Source organism: Hyperolius riggenbachi, chromosome 1 (genome assembly GCF_040937935.1).
Source record: "Hyperolius riggenbachi isolate aHypRig1 chromosome 1, aHypRig1.pri, whole genome shotgun sequence".
NCBI lineage: Eukaryota > Metazoa > Chordata > Amphibia > Anura > Hyperoliidae > Hyperolius > Hyperolius riggenbachi.
In genome coordinates, this window is record NC_090646.1 from 116409499 (window position 1) to 116427260 (window position 17762).

Here is a 17762-nt window from a genome sequence, read left to right on the forward strand (position 1 = left end):
TACAGAGGCGCCAGAGTAGAATAAAAACATTTAAAAACTGTCTAAAAGAGGGGGATGTTCAGGTGGACTTACCTCCCTCAAAAATATAAAACTCAATTGAGTCACAATATATCAATACAAAAATATTTTATTGCAGTATAAAAAATATTTTATTTAGTGCAACGCGTTTCGCAGGTGTGGTCCTGCTTCATCAGGCAAACAGGAGTATAACTCAATGGGTCTAGATGCAGAAGTGAGCGCCTCTGTCTTTTTGTCTTCACAGAGGCGCTCACTTCTGTATTGATATATTGTGACTCAGTTGAGTTTTATATTTTTGAGGGAGGTAAGTCCACCTGAACATTCCCCTCTTTTAGACGGTTTTTAAATGTTTGTATTCTACTTTGGCGCCTCTGTACACCAAGCCTTGCTGGACTACAATGGGGGCTGACACAAAATATAGAGGATCTCGACTTTGCAGACGATCTTTGCTTACTCTCACAAAGTTTCCAACATATGGAAATAAAGTTAGCCCATCTACTAGAGGAGAGCAAGAGGGTAGGTCTGATGATTAACTGCAAGAAAACTAAAGAGATGAAATTAAACAGCAACGTTGATCCTAAACGAAAGTTCCAGGTGTATGGAAAACCTATAGATACTGTGACTGAGTTTCAGTATCTGGGTAGCCTGATGACAATGAATGGTGGTGCCAGTGCGATATATCAAAAGTCGAATCAAAAAGGCAAATGCAGCCTTCGTACAACTGTACCAAATTTGGAGATCCCATGATATTTCCACGAAAACCAAACTGAGAATATTCCAAAGTAATGTGAAGACAGTCCTTCTGTATGGATGTGAGACATGGAAGGTGACAGCAGAGATAACAAAAAGCCTTCAAACCTTTATAAACCGCTGCCTTCGAAGAATACTAAATATCTGGTGGCCAAATGTAATTTCAAATAAAGAGTTGTGGGAAAGAACCCAAGAACAACCAGTGGACTTGCAGATCAAACATAGAAAGTGGAGATGGATTGGCCATACTCTTCGCAAGGACAAGTCAATTGAGAAAGAAGCCTTAAAATGGAATCCTCAAGGCAGCAGAAAAAGAGGAAGACCGAAGAAGGCAGGGGCAACATGGACTGAGATAGAAAAAATCGCCCAGGACAGAAACCGGTGGCACACATTTGTTGAGGCCCTTTGCTCCAGTGGGAGACACAGGATTAAGTAAGTAAGTAAGTATATGATAGATAGATATATACAATATACCAAGGTGATATGCAATTTTCCAGCATAAATGATCAGAGATACCAAAGTGTTAGGTTTTTATTAGTGGTTGCACCAACATTGAGGCTACACAAAATCAACAGCTTTCAAAAAGTTTCTATATCTAATAGATCTCTCAAATTGCAGGTTAGATTTAGCATACGTTATTCAAGGAGATTTCCCCTTTGGGTCTCCAAGCCGAGGTGCTTATTTGCCTAGCTGTTAATAATAGGTGACAGATAGCTGGTTGATAGTAGGATTGAAATTCATTCGATCCAATCATTAGTACAGCTAGTTGGGGAGATAAAGTAGACCTTTCATGTGTGATGAATGTATTGATGATTCTACTTTAGGGATGGTCCACACTTACTTTAAAACGTATCTGTGCAATACGTTTTTAAAGCTCTGCTTAAATGCAGGTAGCGGATCCTATGTTAAAAATAGTATCCACTTACTTCCACTTGCTGGATCCGTGTGCCGTGGAACACTAGATGGAATGCAGGGTTCCAACTTGGCACATTTTCCCAGACCGGACTGGAAAATGTGTCCAAAGAAAACCTATGAGAACCGACACTGTCTGTTCTCACTATGCTAGTCGCTGCATCTGCATTACACGTTTCGCATCTGCTTCGGCACCGTGACATCATATTCACATGTCCCGACCAATGGGAATTCTCAGCAACAGGAAGAATTCTCATTGGTTCATGTTATCCAATGAAAATTCTCCCTTTTGCTAAGGAGAATTGACCTGCTGCAGCCTATTGAGAGCTCCATGCTTCTGCTGGTCTCCGGGCTGTTAAAGTGACCGGTGAGTGGCGATGCGTATGGGCGGATGTGATTGACGCATGAGCGGACAGGCTGATGCACGGACATGGAATGGATGGGTTCTGACTTGGAAAAGTCAGGTGAATTTGTTGCATGCGGATGCAGAACAGACTGTACCCATCCGCCTCGCGGATGTGCTTACTGCTTACCGTTTCCATTCTGCATCCACTCAAGTGTGAACCGGCCCTTAGTCAACACTGGTTGAATTATCAGCCCCTGTAGTTGGGGAGAATTAAGCTAGCTTCCTAGGAGTTAGATAACATCTGGTTAGGACCTTTTTGATGGGAAATGCATCCTGAGTTTTTCATCACCAGTTTTACAGTGTTAATCAAATATCTGACTTCAACGTTACAGTTTAGATCAATAGACCAAAACGTCTCTATATCTAGGTAGGATTTTAGAGCCGTGTGCAAATAAATAAATGTTGGATTCTAAGATACGTGTATTCCTGGGAACTAGGAAGAGAGAACACCCTCAGTAAGGGCCATAGTAAAATCTATGCTGCACTTGTGGTAGGTTAAGCCTGATGTGGCATATAATTTACTGCACTGTCACATGGTACACAATTGCACATCCACACTGACACTAAACTCAGCCTGAGCTCCATTACCATGTTCCACTGTGCCAATCGCAGTGTTCACAAAGGAAAAACATATATAAAAAAGGCTCTGATCTTTAAGGGGCCAGAGCCACACAGACCTCAATCAGTTAAATGGGAGACGTACAACAACACGGCAAAAAACTGCCACTTGAAAAATGTTTGATTTCCATGTGAATACATACTGTATAGGGGAAACATCACTATACACTCTTTGTACAATATATATATATACTGTATATACATATATATATATATATATATATATATAATGGCAACAATGTATGTAGTAGTTTTAACATATACCAGTTAAAGGGGAGCTTCAGCCTAACCAAAAATACTGTCATTGAGTTACATTAGTTATGTTAACTAAAATAGATAGGTAATATAATCTCTTTCTCACCCTGTTTTAAAAGATCAGGCAAATGTTTGTGATTTCATGATGGCAGCCATCTTTTTGGTTGAAAGGAGGTGACAGGGAGCATGAGACACAGTTCCGACTGTCCTGTGTCCTGATCACCCCTCCCAGCTGCACACGCTAGGCTTCAAATCTAAAATTCAAATTGGGGGTTCACTTTAAGACAGCCATTATATGTTATGACTAAGGCCTCATCCAATTCCCATAACTTCCCATCAAGCCACACACAGTAGGTTTGGGTTAAATCTCTACTGTTGGTCTCCTACAGAAATAACAGAGAATTACTATTTCTGTATCTGTCTCAATGGGAAAACATCCTCTTGATCCTCTCATATCTCCAGCAACAGGAAGGGTGGAAGATCTGTCAAATAGACAGAAATAGCAACCTGACAGATGTTGTAACCCTTCCTCCAAACTCTGTCTAAAACAAACAAAAATTATTTGGGTACGACTAAGCTTTATCTCAAATCAATTACTTAGAAATTATATTTCAATGTTCTAGGAGCTCGAGATTGACAAAAGGTAGACTTTGATTGGTTAGTATGCATAACTTCACTTTGTACATTATGGTTATTGCTATTTCCAATGCTTTATTATATAAGCCTGCTTACCTAAGTACTATTTATGCCATAAATGACCTTCAGCGTTCCTTAATATTGATGGTTCAGTGATGTAGTGGTGTGCAGAACTTTGACACATTAGTGAATAAATAATAATAAATTCATGGATGTTTATAGCTTTCCCAATGAACAGTTCTATGAAACATGCTGCCGCATCATAAATAAGAACTCCTAAAATCTAAATTGCATAATGTGTTTAGAAAATATATTAGAAGAGCAATTAACCACGGAAGTGCAGAATGTTATGTAGGCATAAAAAATATTCCAGAATGCTGAAATAATATAAAATGCAGTCTGGCATATGAAAGAAATACTTTCACTAAATAAATGCCAATTTTTTAGAAACAAATACAAACAGGAAATATTAGGATTCAAGCTGAGATAGAGAAATTGAGAAATTGGGAATAATAAATCTTAAGCAGTACATTAGGCAACTACCTCAGGACTCGGTCCAGCTTGCCAGGAAGAGGGAACAAATTAAAATATGTTTAATTGAATTCTCAGTCATGCTGAAATTGTAGAAAGGTCACAAAGGATGAGGTCTAGGGTGGCAAAACCATAAGGGGAGTGGCAGCTTCTAATTTATTCAAAGCTTAACTCCACACATAAATAGTTACTACTTAAACCAGCTGTATACTTATTAACTATTTCTGCTGCCCGGACGTGAACCTCACTTCCAGGTGGCTGCTTTACTGCGGTGCCGCTCTTCGGCGCGCTCCCGTGCGCGATCACGGGCGCTCCCCCGGTGGTGTTCCCCGGTAGCCCTGGGATCACCGATCCATCTCTCCAGCAGAAAAACCGAAGCGCTCTAACTAGAGGCTTCAGTCTTTCTGCCCGGAAAAAATTCCCGCATCCCCCTTGTGCTTCCGCTTAGCGAGAAGCACAAGGAGGGAAAAAAAATTCAAGGTGGCCATCTTGTGGCCAAATAGTAAAACTACATCTACATATTTTTTACATTACAATTTACACATAAAATAACATTAAAAATTAACTGTTTATTTCCCACACCAAAATATTACCCAAATATTTTAATGGAAAAAAAAATGACAATAAAAAAAAGACATATATAGTTGCCTAAGGGTCTGAACTTTTTAAATATGCATTTGAAGGGGGTACATTACGAACATTTTTTTAAATTATAAGCTTGTAAATAATGATGGACGCAAAACGGAAAAAATGCACCTTTATTTCCAAATAAAATATTGGCGCCATACATTGTGATAGGGACAAAATTTAAATGGTGTCATAACTGAGACAAATGGGCAAATCAAATACATAGGTTTTAATTATGGTAGCGTGGATTATTTTAAAGCTATAATGGCTGAAAACTGAGAAATCATGATTTTTTCCATTTTTTTCTTATTAATCCTGTAAAAATGCATTTATAAAAAAATAATTCTTAGAAAAATGTACCACCCAAAGAAAGCCTAATTAGTGGTGGAAAAAACAAGATATAGATTAATAAATTGTGATAAGTAGTGATAAAGTTATTAGCGAATGAATGGGAGGTGAAAATTGCTCTGATGCATAAGGTGAAAAATCCCCGTGGGCTGAAATGGTTAAACAATCATTAAGGCTTTGTCTCCAAAGGCAGGAAATACAATATTCTCTTATGTTGTTCTGCCCCTAAAATGACCCAAAAATTCTTGCATGATCGTAATAAAAAAAAAACTAAGGTATCAGTATACATGTAAGTGTTTGCACAATGTCACACCTAAAAATATAAACAAAAAACACTAACAATTCATGGAAAACAACATGGAAAAGCATGTAATACATAGTTTTTTTTAACTCATAAGATTTTTATTCAATTTAAATGCCAAACAGGATAACGTATACATAAATTGGTTTGTGTAGAACAGGGGTCTCAAACTCAATTTACCTGGGGGCCGCAGGAGGCAAAGTCAGGATGAGGCTGGGCCGCATAAGGGATTTCACAATCAGCAGCACCCCCTTCCCCCGTCCCTTCCATTGCTTTTTATATCAAATTCACACTGAAGTGAACTATTTTGCCTATTTTACCTTATAGATCGCTTCAGTGCTCCCATTACAAGTAATCCGCCGTGTCCCCGCCGCAAAACAAGGGTTGCAGAGCCCCCAAATCTCCCAAGGGGCAATCCGCCGGCATTTCCTGGAAGGGGCAGAGCTTTCAGCTTCAGCTCTGCCCCTCCTGACGTCAATCGCGGCGCATGGCCGCCTCTGCCCGCCCCTCTCAGTCTTCCTTCACAGAGAGGGGCGGGGAGAGGCGGCGATCAATACGGTGATTGACGTCAGGAGGGGCAGAGCTCAAAGCTCTGCCCCTTCCAGGAAATGCCGGCAGATTGCCCCCGGGCAATTTGGGGGCTCTGCAGCCCTCGTTTAGCGGCGGGGATGCGGCGGATTACTTGGGAGCACTGAAGCGAACTATAAGGAAGCTTTTGCAGGCGAGGGCCACAAAATATTGTATCGAGGGCCGCAAATGGCCCGCGGGCCGCAAGTTTGAGACCCCTGGTGTAGAACAACATTAGAGAAGAGGAGAAATATAGGGTACTCTGCACACTTAAACAGTAGAGTTGGGCCGAACGGTTCGCCTGCGAACGGTTCCATGCGAACTTCCGTGGTTCGCTTTCGCGTCCCACAGGCAAACTTTTGCGGAAGTTCGGTTCGCCCCATAATGCACCATGAGGGTCAACTTTGACCCTCTACATCACAGTCAGCAGGCCCAGTGTAGCCAATTAGGCTACACTAGCCTCTGGAGCGCCACCCCCCTTATATAAGGCAGGCAGCGGCGGCCATTACGGTCACTCGTGTGCCACTGCCTGCCTGCATTAGTGAGAGTAGGGCGAGCTGCTGCACTGTCTCTCATAGGGAAAGATTAGTTAGGCTTAGCTTGTCCCTGACTGCATACCTGTTCTGTGAACCCACCACTGCATACCTGTACTGTGAACCCACCACTGCATACCTGTTCTGTGAACCCACCACTGCATACCTGTTCTGTGAACCCACCACTGCATACCTGTTCTGTGAACCCACCACTGCATACCTGTTCTGTGAACACACCACAGCATACCTGTTCTGTGAACCCACCACTGCATACCTGTTCTGTGAACCCACCACTGCATACCTGTTCTGTGAACCCACCACTGCATACCTGTTCTGTGAACCCACCACTGCATAACCGTTCTGTGAACCCACCACTGCATACCTGTTCTGTGAACCCACCACTGCATACCTGTTCTGTGAACCCACCATTGCATACCTGTTCAGTGAACCCACCACTGCATACCTGTTCAGTGAACCCACCACTGCATACCTGTTCTGTGAACCCACCACTGCATACCTGTTCAGTGAACCCACCACTGCATACCTGTTCTGTGAACCCACTACTGCATACCTGTTCTGTGAACCCACCACTGCATACCTGTTCTGTGAACCCACCACTGCATACCTGTTCTGTGAACCCACCACTGCATACCTGTTCAGTGAACCCACCACTGCATACCTGTTCAGTGAGCCTGCCACTGCATACCTGTACTGTTCAGTGAACCCACCACTGCATACCTGTTCTGTTCAGTGAACCCGCCACTGTATACCTGTTCTGTTCAGTGAACCCGCCACTGTATACCTGTTCTGTTCAGTGAACCCGCCACTGTATACCTGTTCTGTTCAGTGAACCCGCCACTGCATACCTGTTCTGTTCAGTGAACTCGCCACTGTATACCTGTTCTGTTCAGTGAACCCGCCACTGTATACCTGTTCTGTTCAGTGAACCCGCCACTGCATACCTGTTCTGTTCAGTGAACAGTTTGGTGTGTCAGTGTGAAGCAGTACCTTAATTACACTACCTGATTGATGTATACACATGCAAGATGTTTTAAAGCACTTTAGGCCTGTCATTTAACATTCAACATGATTTCTGCCCTTAAAACGCTGCTTTGCGTCAAATCCAGATTTTTCCCGGGGACTTTTGGCGTGTATCCCACTCCGCCATGCCCCCCTCCAGGTGTTAGACCCCTTGAAACATCTTTTCCATCACTTTTGTGGCCAACATAAATTTTTTTTTTTCAAAGTTCGCATCCCCATTGAAGTCTATTGCGGTTCGCGAACTTTAACACGAACCGAACCTTCCGCGGAAGTTCGCAAACCCGGTTCGCGAACCTAAAATCGGAGGTTCGGCCCAACTCTATTAAAAGCATAGAAAGATTTTGCGGTAGTTCGATATGAGATAACAGCTAGGCAGTGCATAGTAGTATGTAAATAGTGTATAATACGTAAAAAGAAAAAGAAACAGAACATAAACAAACTGGAGTACAATACTAACATAGTTTTTAAAGCATCTACAAACAAATTATGCTAAGAAGATAAGCAATTTTGTCTAGCTGTTCTTTTCCCTGTCTTACATAGTTACATAGTAAGTTCGGTTGAAAAAATACATATGTCCATCAAGTTTAACCAGAAAAAAAAAAACACCATTCTGAACCCACATATATCCCAGTTGATCCAGAGGAAGGCCTGGGCCAATTAGCTTTCCCAACTCCACGTGAACATACTTATAATGGGAAACTATGTTTGCCTGCAGTTGCGCACCTATTCAGATCGGCTTAAGACCTCAAACGTCTGAGTGCTTCCAAGCCTTTAAAAAAAATCTGCTAATGTTTCAAAAGCATTTCTCAGACACTTTACCAACTCATTATTTCCCAACTCCCTATTTCTAAGATCTCTAATAAAACAAATAATGATCTTAAAATTGCTTAACACTTACTTTTTGTGAACTAGTCAGTGGGATGAAGCTGTGCCCATGTATCTTGTGCAAATGATAAAATATAGATGATCCCATCTGTCCAAACTAGAACATATTAATTTATGAATGGCAAAAAATGTAATACTAATGAATAGAATAAATCCCCCCCCCCCACGCTATTCATATAATAATATTTCTTGAAAGGCTAGATGCTGAAATGCTCAAAGATGAAGAGACCAAGAGTCTTTATGCAGATATTTAAATATATGTCGTGATATGTCTTACAAAGGTTAAAAGGTGCTCTAAGAAGACTAGATAAAGAGTGAGCAGAAATGTACTTTATAAATCCTATCAGTCCTATCGTGACTGCTATTTTTCTACACTTGCATTCAGAACAGTACAGTCATGAATAATTGTCTATTATTCTATACATTACAACCATAGAACAGTGTAAGGAGATATTAGATAGAGTACTGTATTTTGCAGGGTATATGATCAGTTAATATATTTGCATAGTTCTTTGTCAAGCTAATTGTTTCTTGTTTTCTCGGTAACGTCCAATTGTAGTGTATTTTCAGAAATCTAAAGAATGGTCTCCAGGCTGAAAAGTGAGATTATGAGCTGTTATTGTTATACTTTTAGTTTTCATTTTGAAATGTTATAGTTTAGATTTTCTGAAGTTTAAAGTTCAGATGTACAAAATAAACTGTGGCTTGTACATATAACAATACATGAGACCAATGAAGATTTCGTACAGTCACTTGCTATCAGAAATTGTCTTTTGACTTTGCTGGAATTAGGTGGCATTGGGATTAATTGGATCAACAGTACCGGTCCCACACTAGTGCCCACATTTCAGACTTTCTAGCATGGTCATTTGTTTGAAAATATTGAACATTTTATGTAGCAATACCATGTTGTCTCATTCAGTCTGTGCCATTTTTATGTAATTCATACATAATTTAGATAGTTTTCTACTTTGATTATTTAATCATTGGGCAGCAAGGTGGTGTAGTAGATATCACTGGGTCCCTGGTTTATATCCCAGCCAGGGCAACATCTACATGCCACTTGTATGCTCTCCCATTGTTTGTGTGGGTTTTCTTCAGGCTCTCCGGTTTCCTACCACATCCCAAAAACATACAGATAAGTTAATTGGCTTTCCCCTAAATTGGCCCTAGAGTATGATGGACATATAACTATGGTAGGGATTAGACTGCAAGCTCCTCTGAGGGACAGTTAGTGACAAGCCTATATACAATCTGTAAAGTACTGTGGAAGATGTTGGCGCTATATAAATACTAGATAATAATTTTATGAATGACCACTATGTGGACTACAGATGGCTTGGGGTGGCCTTATCTTGTGATTCCCATTTTGGAGCCACAGAAAACTGATAAACTACTCTTTTATGTATTTTGAATAGAGTGGTGGAAAAAAGAGTTGGATTGGTGGTTGTAAAGGTGTTTTCAAGCTGCAAAAGTTAATCCATGGCTCTTGTAAAATGCAAGCTGGATCTGTCAATTATTTCACTTGCCGAAGCATTGTAATAAACTTGCAAAGAAACACAGAGAGAACTCCTGCAAACATGTGTGTGTGCAGATGTGAAGTGCTCTAACGTTGTTGCATGAATAGAAAGCAATTCTACTGCCACCTAACAACCACAGAAAGTATTTTGTCATGAATTTGGTAAGTGCCTGCTACTCAATTTTGAAATCTGACAGCTGATTTTTACAACCCAATACAATTGACTAAACAACTAGTCAATTATCAATGTAGTACTGTATTTGTCAATGGCAAGCACTAATCAAGCCATTAGATGAACCAAGAAACATGAAAACATCCTTAAGCCAGCTGATGTAGTTTATAATATTTAAATGATTATAGATAACCACCCTTTCAAAAATACTCTGCCTAGTTTGGTCCCCTGGAATGCAGGGTTTCATTTTGTCTGCTGGCCTCTACAAAACACAGACGGAATAAAACTCTAGAGTGAGTGCCACTCACTGCAACATTAGTGTAGAATGCAGATTTAATTAATTAAAACCCTTTTGACTTTACTGTCTTCATCTCCCCCCCGTCTACTGTATTTTTTTATTTATTATATTTGTATTAATGAAGCCATTTTCTTATCTTTTAATCTTTGCTCATTCTTTTGATGTAAAATCCATAATCCCCATCTTTTGGAGTGATTTGAGAGATTTTATAGGTTTATTAATACAACTCGGTACATTATTTGACCTGAAGCGCTTACCTTGATTTTAATCAGTATAATTGGACTTTAACACTCAACCTTTACTCATCAAAGCCGCATTAGCTTTTATACTTATAATCTTGTTGTGTTTTATACTTGACACTTTTTATTTAGTGCATAAAACAGACATTATAACAAAAGCTCTTTTCTTAACCATTTATACACTGGATTTCACTTTCAAATAAAGCTGTAATTACAACCATCAATTATGACTTTTTAAAAAGAGCTCTTGTAGAGGCCTATAGAGCTTGTAAAGGAGAATACAACATTTGAGATTTGACTGTCAAAATCAGGTTTGGAATTTTAGATGAAAGAGCCAAACAGCCAATCAGTCAGTCAGTCAAATGAACAATCACATATTAAAAAGTGCCATGTTTCATTGGTGTGTTATTTTTCATTCAGAGTTGTGAACATATCCATGTTTTCTCTCCTGACGTTTGCCTAACCTAGCCTTCTCCGTGAACATAAAAACCTCTTTCTGATCCCTAAACTTTACGCTCCTTTAATAAAAATTCCCTTCCGGTCAGAAATGCCCTTTCTGATGGTTTCACATTCCCTTTAATAAAATTCTTCTTCCTGACAAAAACTACTTCATAATACCAAAACTTAGAGGACAACTGTACATTAAGAACAAACTACACCATGCTGGCTGGCTGCCTTTCTAATTTCATTATATCCATCAATCATCTTAATTAATAATAAAATCTACACACTTACATTTCTTTTTGATTGTGTTTTTGTGTGGTGATCAACTATTTTGTATCCCAGTAGGAGGATATAATGAGGTTTGAAACAATATCCACTTCTTTCCAGATGAAGCAGCCAAAGTCTTACTATTCATTCACGTTTTCTCCTACATTTTCTCTTAGGAGATCCTTTTTAGTCTTCACTCTAAAATAACCTTTCAGCAATATGCAGTTGAAAAAGTACCAAATGGTAAATAGAAAAGGTACTGTTAAAATGATTCTGAGTTTGCTTCCTGTCAGCTTGACAAGTCATTTTATTGATAAAATGTAACATTTAACCTAGGAGAAAACGTAGGGAAAAGGTGATTGAATAAGGGCCAAGAGTATTCATTTCAATAAATAAGGGGTCTGCAAAAGATCCCTTTTCTTATTTAGATTAGAGAGGGTGACTATTGGCATAACCTGCTATAAAGGTGCAAACAGATAATATGTGAACGCCACATTACTACTAATCCTTTGGGATCTGGAAGTGGCAGAGTCTAGAGCCCATTGATGTTGCATTACATGGACTTTGCAAGCTGGAGAAATCTTCCTCTGCTTACAAAACTTCTCTCCAACTCTGAAAGACATGTGGGCTGGTTGGGTTTGTGGTTGATGGGAAAGGCCATTGCTTGCTAGATCTCTTCTTCCTGTCAAACAGCCCACGTGCCAGAGGACCAGGCACTAGGCTGGTTGGCAGCTCCAGGGAGCACATTTGTGTTTCTTCCTAAATAGAGCAGTTCAAGCTTCCCTAACCGTCTAAGCCATTTATTAGATATTTTGAACACAAACATTCAGTAATTGTTTTATAAATAAAGAAATACTTGAGAATCCCCCATGAAGAGACATACTAGTCCAAAATCTATTAGATCTGTCAGATTTTTACTACATACTGTATGTGACAGTGACATAAATTTGCATACAAATTAGCTTATTTCTGCATTATTTGCACCCCACCCCCACCGGGTAGTTGCCTGTGTTTTGTGCAGAGGCAGTTTCTCATAATCAAACAATGGCCTCAATTCACTAAGCTTATCTCCTGGCTTTAATAACATTTCTATAGTTATCACCATGGTGACGAGGCATGTAGTATTCAGGAAACATTTTACCTCAGGCAAACCTAAAGTTAACCCTTCTGTCTTTAAGTTAACTCTTCAATCCTTAAAATAACTCCAGAATTCTAAAGTTAAAGACAGGCTGTTACCTCCTCTGTAGTTATTTTCAGAATTCTGGTGTTATTTTAAGTATTGAAGAGTTAACTTTAGAGATCTCACCTTAACTTAAAGACAGAAGAGTTAACTTAAGGTTTGCCTAAAGTAAAATGTTTCCTGAATACTACATGCCTTATCACCATGGTGATAACTCTAGAAACATTATTACAGACAGGAGATAAGCTTAGTGAATTGAGGCCATTGGGTAGGTTTAAGCACTCACACATTCTCCGTCCTCCATTTTGAAAATGGCCATTACTCCATAACAGCTTTCTGGTCAGCACACTGTTAAACTGTAATATCGCCTACTTGAGCCATAGGGAAACATGGACATTACCTGGTACGTCAGTTGTCCTCTCAGCTATAACTGACAGCAACTGGTATATAACTGACAGCAACTGATATCTTTCAGTTCTGACAAAATGTAGTCAGAACTGGAAGGGATCATTGTCAGAAGAAAATGGTGAGCTTCTGGGAGGAACTGATGGCAAGGTAACTATGTAATGTTCATTTGAAGTTACCTCATATGTTTATTTTAAATACTGTCTCTCAGTTCAGGTTCCCTTTAAGAATTCTCTTCAATCGTATTCATTAGTATTCTTAGTGACAATGAGCAGTCCGCCGCCTCAAGAGGTATTACACCACATGCTCTTTCCCCCTTTAGAGAACTACTCACCAGAAGTTGGGGGTGGGACCCAGAAGGTCACTGTTCCCAAGCAGGGTATCTGGCTACCCCAAGCCTATCTGGCAACTGCAGCTATTGTCACTTCCGCTCTCTTGGACAGCCTCTAATAATCACCTACAATCTTTTGGACGAAGATGATCGGTAATTTTACAGTCAGTTAATGAATATGCTTCATTATGACTTATTTTGAATTTGAAGTAACTAATAATGAAACGATGAGAATACTGGCTTCTCAGCCGTAAGTATTAGTGTGAATTGAACATTGTGGCTTACAAGTGGCTTGCTTCTTCATCAAGTAATACAGAACCTTGCATAGTGTCATGTCCAATTAGCTTAGTGAAATTTCTGGGGAAGATGCTGCAAATTGGTGTATCAAATTCTATTCATTAGTTGGAATTTTGAGTGGGGAGCACTATCTGACTGTAGACTGTACTATCTGACTGTAGACTGTATAGCTGATTTAAGATTCCAGTGGAGTAGTGGTAACCATGTGAACACACTAAATGCCGCCTTAGGTACTTATTATTATTTTTTTGTTTGTTTTTGTTTTTACTTATTCTGTCTCTGAAAGAGAACTACTGGGCCACAGTATGTTGTCATGACATGTCAAAACTCTCCTCAGAGACACAAGGGCCCATATGCAATTAACTTTTTCTCCTGAGTTTTCTCCTAGGTGATATTTTCAAACTTATCAATAAAATGCCTTTTAAATCACCAGTAAGCAAGAAAATACATAACATAGTTAATGCATTTCTACCTACTTTTGATACTTTTTCAGTTGCAAAGTGCTGAAACGTTATTCTACACAGAAGATGAAAAATTATCTCCTGGGAGAAAACTGGTAAGTAGTCAATACCTTCTGTTTTAACTACTTACCATTCACGTCTCGCCGATGGGCGTGACCATGGCAGGCAGCCCCAGGACTGCCTAACGCCAAACGGCGTAAAGTCCTGGGGCTCTGTTTTGCAGGAGATTGTGCGCAGGCTGCGCGCACATCTCCTGAATCATGGGCGGAGCAGAGCTCCACCTTCAGTCCCCGAGTGGCGATCACCACTCGGGAGACTGTTAGACAGTGAAACCACCATCTAATTACACGTACAGCGCTGCGATCTGCAGCAGTGCTGTACTGGGGACAGCCGTGTGACACGGCTGTCCCCTCCTGAGGCACAGAGGTGATCGGCTGTCATAGGCTGAAGCCTATGACAGCTGATCACAGGGATTGGCTGGCGGGGGGAGGGAGGGGGGTTTACAGTAATTTAAAAAAAAAACTTATTTTTATTAAAAAAACATACAAACACACAGACCCCACCAACAGAGAGCTCTGTTGGTGGGGATAAAAGGGGGGGATCACTTGTGTGCTGTGTCGTGTGACCCTGCAGCTTGGCCAATTTAATGAAAAATGGCCTGGACTTTAGGGGGGTAGTTAAGAAGGCAAATTTCTGTTTTGCCTAGCATTTTAGCAAGGAGGCTTTTTGGTCTTTTTCAGTCCCCTACACACTCCCAGGAGTTCTGGTTCACCATGAGATTTCTGAGCAATCTGTAAGGAGTCAAGGTGTCCCAGACCTCCACAACGCCATTTACTAATGGAGGTCCAGAGATTTCTGAAACAGACAGATCAGTCCACTGATTATTGAAACTTCATTATCAGTCTTTAGTACTTTTGTACTAGTAAGCTATCAATGAGTCCTAGTTGGAAGAATGTAGAAACAGAAAATTTCTGTAAATCCTAAGGCTCTACTCATTTATGAACAGGACCTTGACAAATAATCAAAACTTGTATGGACTAAGTCTGCTATCTATTTTCAAAACAATATTCTAGATGAACTTTAAACAACAAATGAATGGAGGACATACTATAATGACTATTACATCACAAAATACATGAAACGATTACCTTATTCATTATATTGTTAACAGGGAGTATACATTGTGACAGAAGCATAAAAGGAATAGACATCACAAGGTCACGTACCTTTAGCAAAGAAACTCATAAACAAGCGTCAGTGGAATATGTTATCATATATGAGAAAAATGTCGGAATATTTTTTTCATTTGTACATACCAGTAGTTTAGCCAACTGTGTAAATGGCATATGACTTCATGCCATGCACCTTTGACTAACATCTATATCTCTCCCCTAAACTGATTACAAATAGTTGATGGATTTAAAGGGCAAAATCAATTAGGAATGAAGCTAGGAGCAGACAAAAATATGGTTACATTATTGGTTAATCAGTTTTTTTTTTTTTTTGCATGGGGCAGTATAAAACCATATATAATATTACATGGTTTTGTTTTAAGCAATACCTGTTGCCTGGCTATCCTGCTGATCCTCTTCCTCTAATACTTTTAGCCATAGATCCTAAACAAGGATATGCAGATCAAGTGCTTCTGACATTATTTATGTCAAACTGAAGTCTACACCACCCCACACCATACACAGGCACACCATACACAGGCACACCATACACAAGCACATATTTGCATCATCCCTAGCTAGGGTATATTGATTTTACATCTTAAACAATGCATACATGCACATTATACATCTAAATCTATTTTTCAGAAGAGAATGAAGAATGGAGGGCATTGCACTACAACCAAGCTGACAGGATTCTCAGCTAAGCTCAAAGAAGACATGATGTACATCTGGAAGATCGATTGGTGCAGCTCTGCAATCATTATAAAAAATAAGTGCTAAGTGTGGTAAAAAAACAAAAACAAAAAAACCCCAACAAAAATACCCAATAAGCAGATCAGTTGATAGAGAACAATACATGGTGGACATAAAAATGCTTGATTTATGATTTTAAACCAAGTATCTAGGCAATCTGCTTGCCGACCGCGTCACGCTGATGGGCATGGCCATGGCGGCAGACCCAGGACTGCCTAACGCCGGTTGGCGTAAGGTCCTTGGGGCTCGCAGTGCAGGAGATCCCGCGCAGGCCGCGCTCGCATCTCCTGTTGGTAGGCAGAGCTGAGCTCCGCCTTCAGTCTCCTTGCAGTGATCGCCGCTCTGGTGACTGTTAGAAGGCGAAACGGCCATCTAGTTACATTGTACAGCGCTGCTATCTGCAGCAGCACTACACGTCTGTCCCCCTGGGACACTAGAGAGCGATCAGCACTCATAGGCAGAAGCCTATGATAGCCGATTGCCATGATTGCCCAGCTACGGGAAGGGAGGTAGGTAAGGGAAAAAAAAGAAAATAGCTATATTTATTAAATAATAAATAACAAAAATATTTATAAAAAAAATAAACACAGGGGGAGCGATCAGACCCCATCAACAGAGAGCTCTGTTGGTGGGGAAAAAAAGGGGGGGGATCACTTGTGTGCTGTGTTGTGCAGCCTTGCAGCTTGGCCTTAAAGCTGCAGTGGCCTATTTAAAAAAATGGCCTGGTCTTTAGGGGGGTTTAACACTGTGGTCCTCAAGAGGTTCATTTAATTAAATTGTCTAATTTAATTGAATTAATAATCCAATAAAAGTTTCATTTTTCTAATTTGTCCCAATAGGTATACATTATTTTTTTAAATGAGTGGCCAGAAGGAAAAAATAAAAACATTATCTCCCCCCCCCCCCCTTCCAAAAAAAAAAAAATAAACAGTGTATTTTTAATGCATAACACAGATAAAAAGGTATTAGCAGATGAAGGAAAATACTGCAAATTGACAGCAATAGTGTTTATCCTTAACGTATGACATATCATCAGTAGAGATGGCTCAAACCTCAGATTTTGGGTCCGTGAGCTTACGTAAATGTCTGCGGACCGGCAAATCGGGTAAACCGCAATAGACTTCAATGGGCAGGCGAACTTTAAAAACTACAAACACTGTTTCTTACCACAAAAGTGATGGAAAAGATGTTTCAAGGGGTCTAACACCTGGAGGGGGGTATGGCGGAGTGGAATACACTCCAAAAGCAGGGTTATAATCCCTAAAGGGCAGAAATCACAGTGCATTCCTAAATTGGAGGCATAAAGTGCTTGAAAACATCTTGAGTGTGTATACATGGATCAGGTAGTGTAAGTAGTGTACTGCTTCACACTGACAAACCAAACTCACTGTGTAACGCAGCAAAAACAGCTGAATGTGTAGTGATGACCGTGCTGGTGCGCACAATGGCTACAGTGCAGTGCAGGCAATGGCAGTTTTCCAGCCCATATGGTCGGGCTGAGGTAGCTGAGGTTAAAAGATATGCAATGGTATGGTAATACAGTGTGCTGCCGGTGTGGGACTACAAATGCCAGCTGGCCTGGTCTGTGGGCTCTGTCTATGCAGTGTCACCCACAAAGACAGCTATGCTTCAGTAAGTTAAATGACAAATGCAGTGAAAAGACATGCAATAGTAATACAGAGTGTGCTGGGCCTGGCTGGCACAGTACAGTCAGCAACTAGGCCCAGCTGCAACAGGGCTGTATCTATGCCTGTCTGTGGTCTGGTCACACACACACACACACAATGAAAAAA